We start from the raw sequence: 5,820 nt of genomic DNA, 5'->3' as shown, positions 1-5,820 counted from the left end.
CAGGAGAGAACTGCAAGCATTTTAAACCTCTTCTCAACAGGAGGAAGGCACTAGGGAGGTAATCACTTGTGCCTGGATTTCTGCTCAAAGTCAGATTTGGGGAAAGTCTGGAGAAAAATGTGGCTATTGTCATGTCAGCAGTCGTTCAACATACTCTTCAGAGTGACCAAGGCCTTTGACGGCTCAAGAATACACTTTTCTCCAAAGAGTCTAACAAATCCTTGAACAATGAGGAATATTTTATATTCATCACAGAGCACATAAACTTGGATAAGTACGTTGGCTGATGAAGAGGTATTTGGTCATGGTGTCATTGAAATGAAAATTATTGATGATTTTTAAAAAATAATGGTGGTAAAAGCCCAAGGGGTTATACAGCAACCGTGAAGATCATGATTGTCTGAAGAATAAGAAAACATCACTTGGCAAAAGCTGTAAAGCTAAATTTGAGCTCTACTGCCCAGGAAATCATTCAGCTTTATGCACTGTTGTATCTTCATTAAAAAAAAAAAAAAGCAAAAGACCTAAAATATGATATTAGAGGGGAAAAAAAGCCACTATGCTATCAGACTTATATCTGGCGTCATCTGCAAGGTAGAGTGTTTTTTGTTTTCTTTTCCTCTCCCAGCTGCAATCAATGGGCCTTCTTCAGCTGTGCCCTGGGGGTGATAGTTTGCTGCCCTTCCTCCATCGACTGTTCCATAGGATCTAGGGCCTGGGTGGGGCCTCCTGTTTTTCCTGCGGGAAGGACCTTTTCCCTCCTCCAGGCCTTCTCTGATGAGAGTCTTCTCAGTCACCAATCCTGCAGTAATCTTTATCATTAGCACCCACTGGAAGCCCTTAGAGAAGAGACTGTAAATGGGTGTGGATTCCCCTTGTGTCTGTGGCTCCCAGGAGTTCTATTATCTAAAAATTGCCTTTAGCAATTCGTGAATATTTTAGCTGAATTTTTCTTACCTGCTTGTGTGCACCTGGCATCCATCGCTTCCTCTCCTCACTGGAGACCACAGGTGAAGTGTGCTCATGTCCTTGTCTCTGCTCTTGGACTTCAGGCTACTTAGTTGCCCTGCAAACTTAGCTCTCTGGTACGTTCAAGAGAAGTTATGATTTTGCAGTTTATCAGGCTTTTTTGTTGTTGTTGTTCTTAGTGTAGGAGCAGTACTCTTTCCACATTTCTACATCCTAAACATAAGTACCAGGCTCTGTAATTCTCTTCATATTTAATATTTAACTACCTTGCTCTTTTCCTGTTATGTTTTGGGTAAGGACCGCAATACGATCACTGAATTTATCCAGTCTGGAGTTTTTTATTTTTTAGTTATTTTTAGTATTTATAACTTTCTTCCAGGACTATTTTTTAATATTTCTCTGTTCTTGAATTATATCTATATGTTTTTGATCCTTAGTTTTTATTTTTTATGAGTGTAATTTCTTACTCTATCTCTTTGACAATATTAAATATATTTATGTAAAGAGATTTTTAAATGGCTCTGTTATTTTCAATTCACTGGTAGTGAATTAGTCTCTTGGATTTTAATTTTTGTGAATTGATTTTCTCAGCAATAGTTTTTCACCTGTGCTTTGGAATACTAATTTGCAAACTTTTTTGAGTAGTTGATTTCTCTCTCTGTGTGCCCGTCACCTGTCTATAGAAATTTTATTGGTCTCTCTATCCCTGGGTCCCAGGTCTGGAACAAGATCTTATTTTTGTAACATGGAGCTCTTGCTGCACATACAGCGACATTTCATATCTCGCCTCCAAGCCAGCGGGTGGCCTGGCCCATGTCCAAGTTGCACAGCTGCCTCTTACCCTGCCCATAGGAGCAGACCTGGGTAGGGGTCACCACTTTTGTCAGTCCTTATCCCTGATGTCACAGAATGTGGCTCTGGTCATATACAGATATACACACACACCTACATATGTGTATATATATTTGCTGTTTTAAATATTGATTGTTTGGTCATTTCAAACCTTCAGTACCCCTTCAGATTACACACTTACACACACAATTTATAGATGTCCTTGGATCTTATGTCACCAAACAAATAGAAACTATTAGGCAGAATCTCCTCAACTTCCCAGCAATTCTACCAGTAAACCTATATCTGCACTTATCTCCTTGTTAGAAGGGCAGTATCTTTTCTCTTAGCTTGAGTATGTAGGCCCTTTTACATTCTCAGGAACCTTATCAATGTTCCTTCTCTCTGTTATCATTAATTTGAGCTTCTCTACTAACTTCTTTCCATCAATATTTCAAAATTAATCTCTCCATTAATAAAAACTAAAAAAAAAAAATTCAAAAACACCTCCTCTGACCCAATTTCTCTCTTCAGCTACAAATCTCAATCTTTATCTTTACAGTCAAACTCTTGAGTGAATTTTCCATAACTGCGGTTTTCATTGCCTCTCCTCTCCCTATTAAACACACCTCCGTCTGGCTTCCACTCTGAATGCTCTTCAGAAACTGTTTTCACTGAGGCCACCCATGTCCCTGCTGGACACCTTCACGTTCTCATTCTGATCCTTCTCACTAGTGTTGGATACTTTTTACTCAGTCTCCACAAATTCCTTTTTACCTAAACCCTAAAATTCTGTTGTTCCTTTGATTCTAGGACCATTCTATTCCCTGTTGACAAACTGTCCCTAATAATCTATCCCAGTCACTCATACAGCTTCAATGACCACACATGTACCGACAATTCCCATATATATATCCACACTACTCTCACTCCAGATCCATAATCAATTGCCTAGTTGGTTTTTTTACTTGGGTCTCAAAAGCACTTAAAATTCAACATGTACAGATAAAATGAATTATTTTTCCCCCTCAAGCTGCTATTTCTTCAGAATGCTCTATCTTTGTAAATGGTACAATCAGCTGCTCATTTCCTCAAGCAGGAAATCTGGAAATAATCTTGAATGCTCCCTCTCCCTCACTTTCTTTGCCATGCCCTACTAATTCTATCTCCTGAATAGCTTTCATAATTTTCTGCTTACTCCATTTCCACTGCTATCAGCTTAGGGTATATCAACATCATACTGGTATGAAGGGCGAGAACACCACTGAATGATTGGAATAGCCTCTTAAATGTTCTTCTTTCTAACATATTTATTTTTCACTCATTTATATATTCACAAGTGTTTTTGAAGTATTTATATGTGCAAGATAACCCATGTGACAGGCACTCTGACAAGTATTTGAAAAAAGAACAAAAAACTTTATAGACCATTTTTCAAATAGGGTAAGTGAGAAATGCATAAAAATTCAGTGAGGCAAATTGTTGATGCCTGCAACAAGGGTACTACAGATAAAGTGCCAGACAAGTTCAGAAGAAAAAGTTCTACTTCCACCTTGGGGGAAAAGGGAGGAGGTTTCATGGAAGAGGGAATTTTTGAGCTGAACTCTACTGGTTTGGTCTTGAGAGTATTGGGTTGGAAAAGATAAAGGAAAGGGAGTCATGGAAAGGAAGGAAGGAAAAAAAGGAGAAAACAGTGAAGTAAGTAAGACCCGGAGAGTGCAAGGATGCATATCATTGAATCTGGCAACAAGGCAAGGTGCTTGAAGTTGTTTAGTAGAAGATGAGCTGAGAAGTAAACACTTAACATAATTAATGGAAGCGCATTGTTTCCACATTCCCTGCCCCTCGATACAATGCATTTTGTTACAAACATATAGAGATAGAGAAGGCCATGTATGAAATTCTTAACAGATTGAAGGAGGAAGGAGATCACTCCAGCCTCTGCAAAAATGATGAAATGACCTTTCAGTGCACATTACTCATCACATCTAACAACTTTAGAGTCACATTTTGCCTGGTTCCTCCCTCCACATGTGATTTTTACAAGAGAAATTTTCTATTGGCGGGGAATCCTTCTAATAGGATGGGAGGCTTCATTACTTCCCAGTACCTGTAGGAACAAACATCTACCACTTTCCAGTGACCAAAATGTTTTAGTTATAGTTCTGACTGCCACATAAATACACAGAAAGCGTATAAGAATATGGGTTTAAGGTAAAGCCTAAAATGTTCCTCTTCATAATTATGTAACAAATATCAAGTTCTTCTAATACATTTTCCATTGTGAGAGCCCTAGAATAAATGTGCAACTGCTCCTTTAGGCTTGCAATCTGGTCCATGAATTTAAAAATTATAATTATTATTTTAGGTATCAAATGTAGTACTTTCATTTCTCTAAAACGGAGAAAATGAGAAAGAAATGTGAGAGGGCAATTATCTCCAACTTGAATCCTAAGAAACTTAAATCATCTCTTGTTTCCTTTGCATTAAATACTTATATTGATTTCCTAATACTGTAAGGGACACTTAACACCTCTATTTATATATAAATGACTGGAAGAACACTTTTATACTTTCGGCTGAAGTAGATTATTAAGAAATAGGCACTTGATATTGTATGAGGAAGTATTTTGTTGCTTTAATGTAGTCCATAAATTATAACTGAGCATATTTAAAACAAAACACAGTGATCCATTATAAATAGAGAAATCCACTCTAATCTTTGCTATTTTAAATTTAAGCCGATTATTTAAAGAAAGGCATTTTCCTATAGCATTTTGTATTTCTTTTTTTTCCCTAAATCTATTTAAGATTTTTTTCCTTGGAAGATTGGCTTTAATGCTCCATTTATTTTCTGAATCTCATTCTCATCTTTCCTGGACCTAAATCTTACATCTAATTTTTCTTAATGAATTTAGTATATCCCATTTTGTATTTTTCTTCAAATAGACTCAGTTCTTCAAATAGACTCAGTTCTCTAACTTAAAAAAAAACATCTTTTCTTGACTCTACTACTTTTTAGACTTAAAAACCTAATCTTTCTTTCTTTATGGAAGATCTAAATTTTATATGCTTTATCTGTTTTTTCATTAATATCAGTTCATTCATTTGTTCATCTATTCATTCAAAACAAATATGCACTGAATTTCAATCACTTTTAAGAGCTAAATCAAATACTTCCTTCTTAACAAAGCCTTTTCTGAAGTCCATTTTCCACTGCCCTAAAATGTCCTTGATCCTTTCTTCTCTGAATTCCCATTACTCTTTTTAATTCACTTGCACTGTTTTGTTTCATACTTTGGTTATTTGTATGTGTGTTTTCTCTAACCGTCTAATTAAAAGCTCTTTGAGGGTATAATCTTGTCTCCTGAATGTCTAATGAATTACTTAGACAATTCCCTTAAATGCACATTCATTAAGCACCTGAAATATGCCATGCATTAGTTTCTAAAATTTATATTTCATCAGACAGGTTTAGAGAAGGAACTCAAAGTAGCATAAACAAACTGAACAAAGACTCAGAGATGGGAAAGTGTGAAATGTGGTTTCACAACATCTAATCCACTTCTGCTAGATAGAAGGAACTAGAAAGGAGCTAATGGGAGAAAATTTGAGAGCAGCATGTGGTAAACTATTATTATGGCTGTAGTTGAAGTCTGCCCAGAAAGCTTTTTCACCTCTCTTCTGGCAACCATCCCTGGGCCTTTCCTACATCAGCCTCCACTGTATGTGTAAGTCTTGGTGGGGCACCTTACCTGGCATAGGGGTATACCATGTGTCAGTGGGCTTGGTACAGCAAATTAATTTAATCTCTTGTCGCAGAAAAAAGGGTGTGATTCAAGCAAATTATTTAAAGTCCTTCATGTGATTTCTTTTTTAGAGTTAACAAGGTAATTTTCCCTAGGGATGCTTAGCTGAAAGGGCTTATCGGGAGTTGCTGACAGGCATTCAGACCCAGATATGAAGAGAGTCTGCCTGCTAATAAAGCTGAGGCAAGCCAAGGAATGAAAAAAGGGAAAG

This window comes from Lipotes vexillifer, unplaced genomic scaffold (genome assembly GCF_000442215.2).
Source record: "Lipotes vexillifer unplaced genomic scaffold, Lipotes_vexillifer_v1.1 scaffold37, whole genome shotgun sequence".
In the NCBI taxonomy this organism is placed as follows: Eukaryota; Metazoa; Chordata; class Mammalia; order Artiodactyla; family Lipotidae; genus Lipotes; species Lipotes vexillifer.
This window is presented reverse-complemented; position numbering follows the sequence as displayed.